Here is a 17,317-nt window from a genome sequence, read left to right on the forward strand (position 1 = left end):
AATTGATTAAAAATAATATAATGACAAATTCAATATTATTTTTAACTCCAAGTTACTAATAACTTCAACTTTAAAATGAAGTTATTAAACAAATAATTACATGGTAAATAGAAAACCCTAATTCCATATTAAATGATAGTACAACCCCATCATTTCATGTGTAAACCCAAAACCCTAATTCAAATAGAAACCTAGTTCCATTCACTACAAGAAAAGTTGCCATGGCCGACGAAGTTGAAGTCGCGCCGTGGTTGCTGGTGTAACTTGGCCGACGATTTTTGGTCCCTCCGTGGTGCATGTCAAAACTTTTTTTTTCTCGTTTTTGAGGCCACCTAGCCCGACGAAAGCGGCCAAAACGTCGCGTATGGTGGCCCGGGACGTGGTGCATCTCGAAATCTCGGGTTCGCCGTCCGAGTCAACGCAAATCCGCACCGCCGAGGGATGTAGGGCCCAGATGGCAGCCTCTCTGGCATTGTTTTTTTTCTCGATCGCACCATCTCGTTCAACGTTCTCCGATCGAGCCGTTTACGATGCAGGATCATGGGTCCCGCATGTCATCCTCTATGAACCAAAATTCTTTCTATTCTTGGATTTTTTTTGACCCCCTGATTTCTCGGCTACTTCCTTTTTCTTTTGATCCCTTGCCGCCTTGGAAACGTTGAGACCGCTGTCTGCTAAATGGGACCCGCATGTCATCCTCTATGTGCAATCAACTTTCTTTTCTTAGAGTTTTTTTTGGCACCTCAAATTTGGTCACTTGCCTTTTTCTTTCGATCCCTCGCCGCCTCTCAAACGGTGATACCGCTGTCGCTAACTCGGGACCCGCATGTCATCCTCTATGTACTATAAAACTTTCTTTTCTTGAATTATTTTTGGCACCTCATATTTGGTCACTTACCTTTTTCTTTCGATCCCCGCCGCCTCTCAAATGGTGATACCGCCGTCGCTAAATGGGACCCGCATGTCATCCTCTATGTACTATAAAACTTTCTTTTCTTGAATTATTTTTGGCTCCCGATATTTTTTCACTTGCCTTTTTCTTTCGATCTCATGCCACGTTTGAAACGTTGAGGAACCCGCGAGCTCATGGGACCCGCATGTCATACTCTATGTACTATAAAAGTTCATTTTCTTGGTTTTTTTTCACCCTCTCGATTTTTGGCAATTTCTTTTTTCTTTTGATCCCCTGCCGCCTCTCAAACGGTGATACCGCTGCTGCTAAATGGGACCCGCATGTCATCATCTATGTACTATAAAACTTTCTTTTCTTGAATTATTTTTGGCTCCTCATATTTTTTCACTTGCCTTTTTCTTTCGATCCCCTGCCGCCTCTCAAACGGTGATACCGCTGTCGCTAAATGGGACCCGCATGTCATCCTCTATGTACTATAAAACTTTCTTTTCTTGAATTATTTTTGGCTCCCGATATTTGGTCACTTGCCTTTTTCTTTCGATCCCCTGCCGCCTCTCAAAAGAGTGAGACCGCTGCAGCTAAATGGGACCCGCATGTCATCCTCTATGAGCAATCAACTTTCTTTTCTTGGAGTTTTTTTTGGCACCTCATATTTGGTCACTTGCCTTTTTCTTTCGATCTCATGCCACGTTTGAAACGTTGAGAGACCTGCTGGCTCATGGGACCCGCATGTCATCCTCTATGTGCTATAAAAGTTTCCTTTGTTGGATTTTTTTTCACCCTCTGATTTTTGGCTTGCCTTTTTCTTTTGATCCCCTGCCCCTTTGAAACGTTGAGTAAGCTCGTTGGCTCAAGGGACCCGCATGTCATCCTCTATGTCCATCAACTTTCTTTTCTTGGATTTTTTTTCACCCCCTAATTACTAGCTACTTTCTTTTTCTTTTGATCTCAAGCCGCATTACAAACATTGAGACCGCTGCTGCAAAATGGGACCCACATGTCATCCTCTATGTACAATAAATCTTGGATTATTTTTGGCTCCCGATATTTGGTCACTTGCCTTTTTCTTTCGATCTCATGCCACCTTTGAAACGTTGAGTAAGCTGCTGGCTCATGGGTCCCGCATGTCATCCTCTACGAACAATAAAAGTTTCCTTTCTTGGAGTTATTTTTGACCCCTAAATTCTGCCTATTTGCCTTTTTCTTTTGATCCCCTGCCCCCTTTGAAACGATGAGGACGCTGTTGGCAGGTCGGTCCCACATGTCATCCTCTATGAACAATAAAAGTTTCTTTCGGTGGATTTATTTTTGACCCCTAATTAATTTCTGGCTATTTCCTTTTTTTCTTTTGATCCCCTGTCGCCTTGGAATTGTTGAGAATGCTGCTGCCTCATTTTTCTTTTGGTCCTGTGCCGCCTTGGAAACGTTGAGACCGCTGCTACAAAATGGGACCCGCATGTCATCCTCTATGTACAATAAAGTTTCTTTTCTTGGATTATTTTTGGCTCCCGATATTATGTCACTTGGCTTTTTCTTTCGATCTCATGCCGACTTTGAAACGTTGAGGATGCTGCTGCCTCATGGGTCCCGCATGTCATCCTCTCAGAACGATAAATGTTTTCTTTTCTTGTATTTTTTTACCAACTGATTTTTGGCTTTTTTTTATTTTTGATCCCCCGCCGCCTTTGAAACGTTGACGACGCTGCCGGCTCATGGGTCCCCGATGTCGACCTCCCGTACAAGAAACATGTGATATTTTATTTTGCAGACAATAAACGTTGTATTTCGCTCTGAGCTATTGCAAATGGATAAATTAAATCTTTATATCTACATAAACAAACTTATATGTTGAATCTCCTTGTTTTTTGTTTTTGCGAAGCATAGGACTTTCCTGTTTTTTTATAGAAAAATTCGACCTTTCCTGTTTTGGAGTGGGCTGAAATTGTACGAGTCAAAAGGCCCATCAGGATAGTTCGAAGGCCCGGATGTCCGGACATGCACCCAATTGAAATCTTTCTTTTCTTGGATTTTTTTTCACACCCTGATTTCTGGCTACTTCATTTTTCTTTCGGTCCTGTGCCGCCTTGGAAGCGTTGAGACCGCTGCTACAAAGTGGGACCCGCATGTCATCCTCTATGTACAATAAAGTTTCTTTTCTTGCATTATTTTTGGCTCCTGATATTATGTCACTTGCCTTTTTCTTTCAATCTCATGCCGACTTTGAAACGTTGAGGAAGCTGCTGGCTCATTGGTCCCGCATGTCATTGATACGTCTCCGACGTATCGATAATTTCTTGTGTTCCATGTCACATTATTGATGATATCTACATGTTTTATGCATACTTTATGTCATATTTATGCGTTTTCCGGAACTAACCTATTGACGAGATGCCGAAGGGCCAGTTCCTGTTTTCTCGCTGTTTTTGGTTCCGTAAATCCTAGTAAGGAAATATTCTCGGAATCGGACGAAATCAAGACCCATCATCCTATTTTTCCACGAAGCTTCCAGAACACCCGGGAAGGACTAGAGGGGGGCCACAGGCCCACCAGACCATAGGCCGGCGCGGCCTGGGTGTGGCCCGCGCCACCCTATGGTGTCGCCGCCTCTTCGACCATCTGACGCCGCCTCTTCGCCTATATAAAGGTCCCAGACCTAAAACCTCGATACGAAAAAGCCACGGTACGAGAAACCTTCCAGATCCGCCGCCATCGCGAAGCCAAGATCTGGGGGACAGGAGTCTCTGTTCCGGCACGCCGCCGGACGGGAAGTGCCCCGGAAGGCTCCTCCATCGACACCACCGCCATCTCCATCAACGCTGCTGTCTCCCATGAGGAGGGAGTAGTTCTCCATCGAGGCTCGGGGCTGTACCGGTAGCTATGTGGTTAATCTCTCTCCTATGTACTTCAATACAATGATCTCATGAGCTGCTTTACATGATTGAGATCCATATGATGAGCTTTGTATAGCTACTAGTTGTGTGCTACTCATGTGATGTTATTAAAGTAGTCTATTCCTCCTGCATGGTGTAAAGGTGACTAGTGTGTGCACCGTGTGGTTCTTGTCGTAGGCTATGATCATGATCTCTTGTAGATTGTGGAGTTAATTATCATTATGATAGTATTGATGTGATCTATTCCTCCTTCATAGTGTAATGTGGACGAGTGTGTGCACTATGTTAGTTCTTGGTTTATTTTGCAATGATCTATTATGCTCTAAGGTTATTTAAATATGAACATTGAATTGTGGAGCTTGTTAACTCCGGCATTGAGGGTTCGTGTAATCCTACGCAATGTGTTCATCATCCAACAAAAGAGTGTATGTAGCACATATGAGAAAGAGTTATTTATTATGCGATCAATGTTGAGAGTGTCCACTAGTGAAAGTATGATCCCTAGGCCTTGTTCCTAAATACTGCTATCGCTGCTTGTTTACTGTTTTACTGCGTTACTACTGCTACCATATTACCACCATCAACTACACGCCAGCAAGCTATTTTCTGGCGCCGTTACTACTGCTCATATTCATTCATACCACCTGTATTTCACTATCTCTTCGCCGAACTAGTGCACCTATTAGGTGTGTTGGGGACACAAGAGACTTCTTGTTTTGTGGTTGCAGGGTTGCATGAGAGGGATATCTTTGACCTCTTCCTCCCTGAGTTCGATAAACCTTGGGTGATCCACTTAAGGGAAACTTGCTGCCTGTTCTACAAACCTCTGCTCTTGGAGGCCCAACACCGTCTACAAGAATAGAAGCTCCCGTAGACATCAAGCTATTTTCTCGGCGCCGTTGCTCGGGGAGGAAAGGTAAAAGGTACTCACACTCCGGATCTCGGCTACTAAGCTATTTTCGCCGTTGTAAGTACTCGAAGCTATTTCCTTTAGATCCTGCAATTGCATCTTTTTGTTTCTTGTTTACACTAGTTTGGCATAATGGACAAAAATGAGCTTCTTGTTCTATTTCCTGAGTTAAGACATGGATGGTTTGATCCGAAAATTAAAAAACCCATGGAACATATTAGCATGAATACCTTGAACACCATTGTTGCTAATGATATGGAAAATTCTAAGCTTGGGGAAGCTGGTTTTGATGAGCATGATCTTTTTAGTCCCCCAAGCATTGAGGAGAAAATTTACTTTGATGATACTTTGCCTCCCATATATGATGATTATAATGATAGTAATCTTTTGGTGCCGCCTGTTATGGAGGATAAATTTGATTATGATTACAATGTGCCTCCTATATTTGATGATGAGAATAATAATGATAGCTACTGACAAGGGATTAACTTATCAATGCCTATGGATTGTAGGCTAGGGTTTAGTTAGAAGTAGAGGGCAAGTAGATCTCGAAGGTTTCAGCCGAAAAGTACTCGACGAATATGAAAACTAGGGTTTACAGACAATGATTCGATGATCTTCTCGTCCCTCGACCCCCCTTTATATAGGTGGAGCCGAGGGATTCGTGCTATACAAGGATTACGAGTCCGGGATGGTTTCTAACTCATCCCGCCGGATTACAAATAACACTTCCTATTACAACTCTATCTTTTCCTTAAATACATCTTGGACTCTCGAGTCTTCTTATTCTTCGAGTAGTGGGCCTTCAATAAACCCCGGGTACTATATTAGGCAGGCCCATTTGGGATGCCTATGTCAGCTACTTTGTTGAATTTGCTCCCACTACAACTAATAAAATTGATTATGCCTATGTGGAGAGTAATAATTTTATGCATGAGACTCATGATAAGAATGCTTTATGTGATAGTTACATTGTTGAGTTTGCTCATGATGCTACTGAATATTATTATGAGAGAGGAAAATATGGTTGTAGAAATTTTCATGTTACTAAAACACCTCTCTATGTGCTTAAATTTTTGAAGCTACACTTGTTTTATCTTCCTATGCTTGTTACTTTGCTCTTCATGAACTTGTTTATTTACAAGACTCCTATGCATAGGAAGCATGTTAGACTTAAATTTGTTTTGAATTTACCTCTTGATGCTCTCTTTTGCTTCAACTACTATCTCTTGCGAGTGCACCATTAAAACTGCTGAGCCCATCTTAATGGCTATAAAGAAAAGCGCTTATGGGAGACAACCCATGTTTTTACTACAGTATTTTTGTTTTATATTTGAGTCTTGGAAGTTGTTTACTACTGTAGCAACCTCTCCTTATCTTAGTTTTATGTTTTGTTGTGCCAAGTAAAGTCTTTGATAGTAAAGTGAATACTAGATTTGGATTACTGCGCAGAAACAGATTTCTTTGCTGTCACGAATCTGGGCCTAATTCTCTGTAGGTAACTCAGAAAATTATGCCAATTTACGTGAGTGATCTTCAGATATGTACGCAACTTTCATTCAATTTGGGCATTTTCATTTGAGCAAGTCTGGTGCCTCAATAAAATCCATCTTTACGGACTGTTCTGTTTTGACAGATTCTGCCTTTTATTTCGCATTGCCTCTTTTGCTATGTTGGATGAATTTGTTTGATCCATTAATGTCCAGTAGCTTTATGAAATTTCCGAAGTGTTAAGAATGATTGTGTCACCTCTGAACATGTTAATTTTTATTGTGCACTAACCCTCTAATGAGTTGTTTCGAGTTTGGTGTGGAGGAAGTTTTCAAGGGTCAAGAGAGGAGGATGATATACTATGATCAAGAAGAGTGAAAGCTCTAAGCTTGGGGATGCCCCGGTGGTTCACCCCTGCATATTTCAAGAAGACTCAAGCGTCTAAGCTTGGGGATGCCCAAGGCATCCCCTTCTTCATCGACAAATTATCAGGTTCCTTCTCTTGAAACTATATTTATTCGGTCACATCTTATGTACTTTACTTGGAGCGTCTGTGTGCTTTTGTTTTTGTTTTTGTTTGAATAAATGCTTGTGTGGGAGAGAGTGTCGGGGGGAAGACCCCGGGTAGGGCAATGGACGCGGAGCAGCCGGCTGGCCACTGGCCGGCTCGCGGCAAAGGCCGGCTGAGGAGCAGCCGGCTGGCGCCGTGGCCGGCTGGTCCGGAAGCCGGCTGGCTCTAGGTCCTAGTCGGCCTGGCTACGGCCGCCAATGCTGTAGCTGGGCCGGCTTCTACAAGCCATATCCGACTAGGGGTCTGTACCTCAGACCGACTCGAGGCTGGCGAGTCTTGCACTGGAAGGAACCGGGTTGGTGATCCGGGTTCGCAAAGTCCACGCTGACTTCATCTTCCGTAAAGCGCGGGGCACTGTGGAGCAATAGTGCCACGCGCCGGACAGGCCATCATGGCCAACGACGATCCGTACTGGCTACAGTGGCTGACGGCGACAGGGACACCTCCTCTCCATACCGCTGACCTGGGCAGCCGGATGGGACAGGCCATGAGGCCTCAACGGCTCCTGACGTCACTGCCTCGGGAAGGAGCGGAAGCCGGAGCCGGCCAAGCCGGCCCAAACTATAGGGTCTTATATGTAAAGTGCCGGTGCCTATATAAGCCGCACTACCCCCTCTCGTGTAGGGGATCGATCATTCTCACTTCATTCCACCCTTAGCGCTGCCCCGTGAGAGAGACCATCGTCTCCCTTAGCCTCCCGAGAGCAGCCGGACACAGCTCTAGGAGCACCATTGTATTGTGTGATCATCATATACACTCTAGCAGGAGTAGAGGTTTTACCTCCATCGGAGGGCCTCGAACCTGGGTACGTCGCCGTGTCGCTCGTGCCCATACCCGCTTTCGGATACCGTCGTGAGATCCCTCAGGAACCACCTTCGATTAGCCACCCTATGGAATATGCCGTGACAATACCACGACATTTGGCGCCCACCGTGGGGCCTTCAGCATCCTCGGCCGGTGTTTTCATCCGGACGGGCCTCACCATCACCACCGGCGAGCGAGTCGCTTCAGGCTTGATCTGGAGATTCGGCTCCCTCGACCGCGTCGGGCCGACAACGCCGGGCTGCTTCGCCGACCGGCCCTTCCCATCCGGCGGCAGCGCCATCTCCTTCGGCGGCCACGACGTCTACGTCGCCACCGTCGCACCGCCGCGCTACCCGCGGCAGGTGCTGCGCTGCGCTAGCCCTCCTCCGCGAGCCGGCAGCAGCGCTCCAGCCAGCCCCGCCGTCGTGCAAGTCATGATGGCTGGCGAGGAACTCCCCTCCAAGTCCACGCGCGTTCGCGGCCCCGACCTGGAGCGCAACGTCGGCGGGCATGCATCCGCATCAGGCGCAAAGCTGCCACCACCACCATCCCGGCTGGACGAAGTCCGGGCAAAGCTGAGTACTCCGCTCACCACCGGTGCCGGCGCCGACGCCGCCACCGTCGAGGCAGACCTGGAGGCGCACCGCGTGCTCCTCCTCGCGCGACCGAGGAGCTGGCTGCTGCTAAGCGCCAGTGGGACATCACCCAACGCGAGTACAACCGCGCCCACGGCCTCACCCCAGGCGGCGACAACCCCAGCCGAGCCGGCCAAATCCGTCGCAGAGGCCGAGACCTAGGCGCCGAGATCGACCGCGACGGCGCGGACGTGCCGGCTCCGTCAATGGAGCTGCCCATCTACAACACCCCCGACAAGAACATGCTCGCCGCGCAAGCCACCGCGGAGGAGCTGCACCGCCTCGAAGGCGAAGAGTTACGCCGCCAGACTACGCGGGTGACTGAGTTGCTAAAGGCTGCCAACCGGCAGTCGAAAGACCCCAGGTACGCCCAAGACCCTAGAGCTTCTCACGCTCGTGGTGCCGCAGGCAACGCCAGGGACACGGCCGAGTCCACCTCCCCAGCGCCAAGCCGGCGCAACGACTCCCGCGCCACGCACGCGAGCTCAAGCCGGCCGAGCCACCAGCCAGGCGGCGGCAGCAGCCGCAGCCGGGCCCCACCGAGCCGGAACCAGGAGCAAGACTCCGAGCCTCGACGCCCACACCGGCCGGCTCCAGAAGCCAGCGGCGCTAGCCCGGCCCACTCCCGGCCGGGCCCGCGCATCGAGCCAACCGACGCCCGGGACCGCCTCGACCGGCTGGTTCAATCCCGCATCGCGGAAGAAGAGGGGCCAGCCGGCCCAAAGTGCTTCGGGCCGCGGATCCTCAACGAGCCCATGGTCGACGGCTTCCAGCTCCCGCGCGATACCCCCAAGTACGACGGCACCGCCAAGCCGGAAGACTGGCTGCTGGACTATTCCACGGCAGTCGGCATCGCCAAGGGCAACAAGCGCTGGGCTGTGCGCTACTCCCCCCTCATGCTGCTCGGCTCCGCCCGCACGTGGCTCAACAACCTGCCAGCCGGCAGCATAAACGGCTGGCTGGACTTCGAAGCCGCCTTCATCAGCAACTTCACCGGCACCTATCGCCGGCCGGGTCGCCCTCAACAGCTTGAGATGTGCAAGCAGGGCCCGGACGAGACGGATCGCGCATACCTGACGCGCTGGTGCGAGATGCGCAACTCCTGCGAGGGCGTGCACGAGATGCAAGCCATCAACTTCTTCATGGGAGGCTGCCAGCCCAACACCATGCTGTGGCACAAGCTACGCCGCAGCGAGCCCAAAACAATGGCCGCCTTGATGGTCATCGCTGACAAGTACGCGCTGGCAGAGGAAGCCGGCAAGGCGCCGGCTGATATTTCACCGGCCCCAGCAAGACGGGACAACAACAAGCCGGCTGAGCACAAGCCGGCCGAGGGAGGCTCGCATGGCAGCCGGCGGGATAACTACCGCGGCAAGCGTCACAGCGACCAGCCGGACCGCCGGTACGGTTCCGCCCATGTGGCAGCCGTGTCGGACCATGCGGCGCCAGGCGGCAGCCGGCGCCAGAAGCAAACAGACCGGCAGTGGAAGCCGAAGTACACCTTCGAGCAGATGCTCGACTCGCCGTGCAAGTACCACAGCGGCAAGAACCCCTCCAACCACACCACCCGCGACCGCCACTTCATGAAGCGGCTGACAAGCGGCGAACCCCTCCCGCCCCCACCCCCGCCTCCTCCAGCCGGCGGGCCGGGTGGCCAAGGCGGCGCAGAGAACGCCAACCTCGAGCACCACGAGGCTAACCAAGTGCAACATGGCCGCTACCTCGCCGAGGATGCCGCCTACATCATATTCACCTCCGAGCCCGAGGACAAGACGAGCCAGCAGAGCCGTTCCCTCGAGGTCAACGCGGTCATACCGCCGGTCCCCCAGTACCTAAACTGGTCAGAGCAGGCCATCACTTTTGATCGCCGCGACACACCGGCTGTCCCGCCGAAGCCGGGCAGCTACGCCATGGTCCTCGACCCCACCATCGCCACAACCCGGCGCAGCGTGCGTTTTTCGCGCGTCCTCATCGACGGCGGTAGCAGCATCAACATCCTCTACCGCGACACCGCCCGCAAGCTGGGCATCCAGGAGGCCGAGTTGCGCCCCACCCCCACCGTCTTCCATGGCATCGTGCCAGGCCACCGCTGCCGCCCGATCGGCCGGATCACGCCGGAGGTGATGTTCGGGAAGCCGGATCACTTCCGCACCGAGAGAATCGAGTTCGAGGTGGTGGACCTCGTGAGTCCCTACCACGCGCTCCCGGGCAGGCCGGCCCCGACCAAGTTCATGGCGGTGCCCCACTATGGGTACCCGAAGATGAAGCTGCCCGGCCCTAAAGGGGTCATCACCGTAGCCGGCGACTATCGCCGCTCCATGGACCGCGCCACGCGAGCTCCAAGATGGCCCGGACGCCGGTCATCGCCACCGAGAAGCAGCTCATCCACGACGCCGTCGCCCTCGCCAAGGCCGCGCAGACAGTACATGCCGGCCGCAGCAACCCGGCTAGGACGACTCACTTCCAGCCGGCCGACAACACCAAGAAGATCCTCGCTGGACCCGGCGCAGCCGGACAAGTACGTCACCATCGGTGCCGGCTTGAGCAAGAAATAGGAAAGCGAGCTCACCAGCCTTCCTCCGTGAGAATCGGGACATCTTCGCATGGACTCCAAGAGACATGCCGGGTGTGCCGAGGGAGTTGGCTGAGCACCACCTCCACGTCCGGCCCGAAGCCAAGCCGGTGGAGCAGCCTCTCGAGCGCTTCGCCGAAGAACGAAGGAAGGCCATCGGTGAAGAAATCGCCCGGCTGCCGGCAGCCGGCTTCATCATGGAAGTGCTGCACCCGGACCGGTTGGCGAACCCGGTCCTGGTTTTGAAGAAGAACGGCTCCCGGCGCATGTGTATCGACTACACCAGCCTCAACAAGGCGTGCCCGAAGGACCCCTTCCCCCGCCGCGCATAGATCAAGTTATAGACTCGATCGCCGGCCGTGAACTCGTTGTCTTTCCTAGATGCCTATTCAGTGCTACCACCGCATTCCTTTGAATCCGGCCGATCAAATAAAGACTTCGTTCATTACCCCGTACGGGGCTTACCGCTACACGACTATGTCGTTCGGCTTGAAAAATGCAGGCGCCACCTACCAAAGGTGCATGCAAAAATGCTTGCAGGATCAAATCGGCGTAAACGTTCACGCATATGTGGATGATGTCGTTGTAAAGACCAAGGAGACGACTACCCTCCTTGATGACCAGAGAGAAACCTTCACCAATCTGAGAAGATTTCGGATGAAGCTCAACCCGGCCAAGTGCACATTCGGCGTGCCGGCTGGCCAGCTCCTTGGCTACCTCGTCTCTCAGCGAGGGATCGAAGCCAACCCGGAGAAGATCAGTGCCCTGGAGAAGATGGAACCGCCGCAAGGCCTCAAGGACGCCCGTGAAGTTCGCCGGCTGCCTCGGCTTCCTTGAGCCGCTCGTCACCCGGCCGGGGGAGAAGGCACCGCCCTCGTATCAATTGATGAGGAAGGCGGACAAGTTCGTCCTGGTCACCGCAGCGGATGAAGCTTTCCGTGACTTAAAGCGCGTGCTCTCAACCGCGCCAATCCTTGCAACGCCGGGTTCAATGGAGCCGATGCCGTTGTACATCGCAGCCACCAACCGAGTGGTTAGCGTTGTCCCGGTGGTGGAGCGCAAAGAAGCCGACAACAGGGAGCAGCCTGGTCCAGCCGCCCGGCCTATTACCTTAGCGAAGTGCTCTCCCGAACCGAAGCAAAATTACCCCCACTACCAGAAGGTCACCTACGGCGTCTACATGGTGGCCAAAAAGCTCAAGCACTACTTCCAAGAGCACCCCATCAGGGTGGTCGCCACAGCGCCCTTGGCGGAAATCATCGGCAGCAAGGATGCCAACGGCTGGGTTGCCAAGTGGGCCCTGGAGCTAGCTGCCCACACCATCCTCTATGAGCCACGCACTGCCATCAAGTCGCAGATCCTCGCGGACTTCTTCGTCGACTGGGCCGAGATGCAATATCTGCCGCCCGTGCCGGATTCCACACATTGGAAGATGCACTTTGACGGCTCGAAGATGCGCAACGGCTTGGGAGCCGGCATCGTCATCACCTCTCCCAAGGGAGACCGATTGGACTACGTCCTGCAGATCCACTTCGCCGCATCCAACAATGTGGCGCGAGATGAAGCGCTCATTCATGGGCTGAAGCCGGCCAAGGAGATTGGCGTGCGTCGCATACTATGCTTCGGCGACTCCGACTTGGTCATACAACAAGCATCCGGCGACCGGGACGCGAAGGACGCCAACATGGCATCATACCGCTTCCATGTCCAAGCAGCCTATCCCGCTTCTTCGACGGCTGCGAATTCCACCACGTGCCACGAGCAAACAACGAGGCGGCCGACGCCTTGTCCAAGATTGGCTCAACCCGGCAAGCCATTCCGCCGGCATCGCCTTGGCGGTTATCAAGAAGCCGTCCATCATACCGTCACCGGATTCGGATTCAATATTCGTGCCGGCTGACCCGGGGCTGCTCAGCCGAACCCGGGGCTTCATCGCCCAAGTCGGGTGCTAGCAAGCCGAACCCGCCGGCTACCATGCCGAACCCGGGGACTTCTCAGTCCAACCCGGGGTTTCATCGCCAAACTCGGGGCTAGCAAGCCGAACCCGCCGGCTAGCAAGCCGAACCCGGCGACCATGCAGCCGAAGCCGGAAGCTCCCACGCGGAGGCCCTGTTGGTCAGCGTATTCGAGATAAGATGCGTACCTTCATGGGCACAAGAATTCCTCTCCTACCTCACCGACGGTGTGCTGCCTGATGACAGAGTCCAGGCCAGGCAGATTGAGAGAAGGGCCAAGGCCTACACAATCATCAACCACCAGCTGTACAAACGCAGCGTAAGTGGGGTGCTCCAGCGGTGCGTCGAGCCGGCTGAAGGGATTGAACTCCTACGGGAAATCCATCAGTAGTGAGTGCGGCCACCACGCCTCCTCCAGCAGCCATAGTGGCCAAAGCCTTCCGGCACGGTTTTTATCGGCCGACCGCGCCGCAGACGCAGAAGAACTGGTGAAGAAGTGCAACGGCTGCCAACGCTTTGCCAAGCAAAAGCATACGCCGGCTTCCGCCTTGAAGACCATCCCCATTACCTGGCCATTTGCCGAATGGGGCTTGGATATGGTGGGCCCATTCAAAACAGCCCGAGGCGGCATGACTCATCTCTTAGTGATGATTGACAAATTCACTAAGTGGATCGAAGCCAAGCCAATCAAGAAGCTGGATGGCTCCACAGCCGTCACATTCCTCAAGGAAATAATCGTGAGATACGGCTACCCCCATAGCGTCATCACCGACAACGGCAGCAACTTCGCCGAGGGCATTTTCAAACGCTATTGTGGGGAGATGGGGATCCGAATGGACCTGTCGTCCGTGGCGCACCCGGAGTCAAACGGCCAAGTGGAGAAAGCAAACGGCTTGATCTTAGCCGGCATCCGGCCCCGGCTGGTGGAGCCGCTTGAGCGCTCAGCCGGCCGCCGGATCGAAGAGCTGCCCAGCCGTATTGTGGAGCCTCGCGCACGACGCCAAACCGCTCGGCCGGCTTCACACCCTTTTTCCTCGTATACGGGGCCGAAGCCGTCCCGCCGACCGATATCGAGCACGACGCGCCAAGGATCAAGCTCTACACGTAAGCCGAAGCCAAAGAAGCTCGCGAAGATGGAGTTGACCTGGTCGAAGAGGCCCGGCTGCCGGCTACGTCCAGCATCTACTATCTACCAGCAGAGCCTCCGACGCTATCACAGCCCGGAAGGTCCAACCCTTAGCATTCCGAGAAGGAGACCTAGTGCTCCGGCTGATCCAATGGACAGCCGGACAAGCATAAACTCGTCATCCCCATGGGAGGGTCCCTTCATCGTGAGCAAGGCAAGAGGGCAATGATTCCTACTATCTCATAGATGCCCAAGAGGCTAAGAAAAACAAGGTAAACAAAACCGACGAGGAGACTAAACGTCCCCGGAATGTCAAAGTTGCTTCGACCATTTTACACATGAGAGCAGGAATGTATGTATCACTTGTATCCCTTTTGTAAGCTATGAAAAGCATGCGCCAAGAGCGCCGTCTCCGACAAGTTTTTCGCGTACTCTACTTCGTTTCGCCAATTGGCTTGAACCCTTTCACGCGGCCGGCTCAGTAACGTGATCCGGTTTCCGACAGCCGGCTTCCGATCCAGCTACAGCACCGCAACCCGGCTGTCCGGCCGGCGGGAGTAAGGCCTAGGGAGCCGGCACGCGAAAAACGACTAAGGGAAAGAGTAAAAGCGAGTTGACTCGCAACTTTTCATAAAAGTGCCGGATTGCCGAATTCAGCTCGTTCGACCGAAGTACCGTCGGCCTCCTCGCCGGCCCGCTCTTGATCCGGCGACGGATCGCAAGTCGGACGTACGACCGGCAAGAGCACAGCCCAAAGAGTGGGGCGGATGGGAAAAAGCGAACAAGTCGAAAGAAAGCAACTCTAGGCACACAAATGATTAACAAACACATTAAAGTGTGCCTTAATAAAAGGATAATAATATTGTCTTACATATGCACCCGGCATCCCGGGGATTTAATAAATTGTCTTGGCAAAAGCAACAACTAAAAGACAGGTAAATCAAGGGCCAGCTGGAGGAGCATCGGAGTGGCCGGCTGTCGGATCGCCGCCGGCGCGTCTTCCGCCTCCTCATCCTCCATCTCGTACTCCTCATCGGACCGAGGGTTCGGGTCCGCGACGAAGAGGCTTTTGTCGACGAAGTCGGCGATGGCGCTCGGCTCGGGCAAGCCGGCGGTCTTGAGTTCAGCCGGGAGCTTGTCCTCCACGTCGGCTCGCCGGTATCTCGAGTTGCTCCAGGTCCACCTCGTTGTACCAGGAGAGGACAAAGGACAACGCCATGTCGGCACCGCCGCGCGTGGCGTACTCCTTCCGGCCGAGGAAGCGATCCGGCGCCCGCTCCATCAAAGAGGTGAGGCCGGAGATATCTTGCGGCACCGCCTCCGCGGGCCACGCATCGGGACCAGCTCCTCGCCCGCCTTCCGGAGCTCCCAGCCCAAGCTTGGTGATGGGCTCGACGCGGCGTACATGGACGCCATGTAGTCCTCCATCGTGAAGTACTCCGAGCTGCCCTCACCCGCCGCCCGCCTCCTCGGACTCGCGCGCAACGCCAACGGCTGCCAAGGCCGCGTCCCGCGTTTCCGGGAAGGCCGCTGCAAGAAAAAGCATGTCGAACCCATCAAAGCCGAAATAAGCTGAAAAATGCAAATTTTCGAAGTCCTAAAGTAAGCTCGCGGCAGCCGGCACGAGCCGACTGCCCCCAGCCCGAAGATGGAGATTCCGAAGCTCTAAAGTAAGACTGGCGGCAACCGGCACGAGCCGACTGCCCCCAGCCCGAAGATGGAGATTTCGAAAGATAAAAGAAAAAGCCTGGCGGCAGCCGGCAAAACCGACTGCCCCCAGCCCGAAGATGCAGATTTCGAAGGATAAAAGAAAAAGCCTGGCGGCAGCCGGCAAAACCGACTGCCCCCAGCCCGAAGATGGAGATTGCAAAAAAGATAAAAGTTTCTGCCGCCGGCTACCAACCTAAGCCGGCAGCCGACAGCCGAAAGCCGGCAAAGGGAAGGGAACATAGGGACACTCACCCGACAAGCCGCGATCAAGCGCGCCCATCTCCTCCGTCCAGCGCTTGCGTAGCCGCCGCTCCGTGGACTTGGTGGTGACCTCCTCCCCGAAGCGCAAGCCGCCGCTTCTCCACCTCGGTCAACCGCCGGCTCGGATCATCCACCTTCTCCTTCTCCGCCGTCCTAAGGGAGGCGAGCTCAGTAAGATGGTTCTGCTCCAGCTTGCGCAGCCGCATCAACTCCCCCTCAGCCACCTTGAGCTTGGCGGCTGCAGATCGGCCCGCCTCCTCGCTGAGGGCGCACTGGTCGCGGGCAGCCCGAAGATCCGCCTCTAGCCGCGGGACCTTGGCAGCCTCAACTGCGAGGCAGCCGGAAAGAAACGTCAGCCAACGAAGACTAAAGAGAAAGAAGACATCGAGTCGGAAGAAGCAAGATTTTACCCTTGACGGCCTCCAGCTCACGAGCCAAGCCGGCCCGGTCCAGCTTGGCCTTGTGGTAGTGGGTCACGGCGCGGTTGTACAGAGTGGTGCGCCGATCCGCCACAGCCTAAGGAAAAAAGAGAAATCAGTATGCTAGGCGAAACCCGGACCGGCTCCAAGCAGCCGGCCCATGCCTCGGAGGGCTACCAGGATGATAACCAAATCAAAAAACAGATAAGGCTTACCTTGCTGGCTTCCTCCACCTTGGCGAGGTTGGCCACGGCCTCGGCAGCCCTAGCCTTGAGGTTGGCCTGCAGGCTGGAGAAGAACATCTCCACCGATGCTTGGCCGGGGTTCCCCTCCCGGCTGGTCACCTCATAGGAGTCAGCGCGAAGCCACGCCTGCTCCATAGTGCCAGCCGAGCCAAGGCTGGAGTCGGAGGCGGACGGCACCTGCAGGAGCAGGGCGCCCTTGGCCACGTGCAGGCCCTGCTGCGGCGCCGATGGGGCCCCCGTCCTCACCAGCGCGCGCAAGTCGGCGCCCTCCGTGCGTGCCGGCTCATCCCTTGCCGGCTCCTGCCTGTCCGGCTCCCCCGTCGTCGGCTCCGGTGGTGGCGGCGCTCTGGGCGAAGCAGATGGCCTGGTCCGGCGCAGCCGTCTCCGGCGCCTGAGGCGCCCCCTCCGGGCTCTCATCCAACACCACCACGCTCGGCCCAGTTCCGGCTCCGGTCGCGGGCGGTGCATCCCTGCCGGCTCCGGCCCCGGTCGCAGGCGGCGCAGCCCTGCCGGCTCCGGTTCCGGTCGCGGGCGGTGCAGCCCTGCCGGTTCCGGCTCCGGTCGAAGGCGGCATGCCCCGGCCGGCCCCAGCGGCCGGGTCCAGAAGAAGAGTCCGGCGCGGGAACAGGTCGTCTAGCGTCGCCTGGCGCATCGGCTCGACCCGCGTGCCGCGATCAGGCGCTGAGGCCAGCGGCACGGCGAAGGAAGGCGCCCCTGCGGGAGGTGGGGTACCCGCAGGCGGCGGCGGCGTAGGCGCGCGCGATGAAGGCTGCGGCGTCGATTCCCTCCTTTGTCGAGGAGGTGGCGACACGAC

The sequence above is a fragment of the Lolium rigidum genome, chromosome 2, assembly GCF_022539505.1.
Source record: "Lolium rigidum isolate FL_2022 chromosome 2, APGP_CSIRO_Lrig_0.1, whole genome shotgun sequence".
In the NCBI taxonomy this organism is placed as follows: Eukaryota; Viridiplantae; Streptophyta; class Magnoliopsida; order Poales; family Poaceae; genus Lolium; species Lolium rigidum.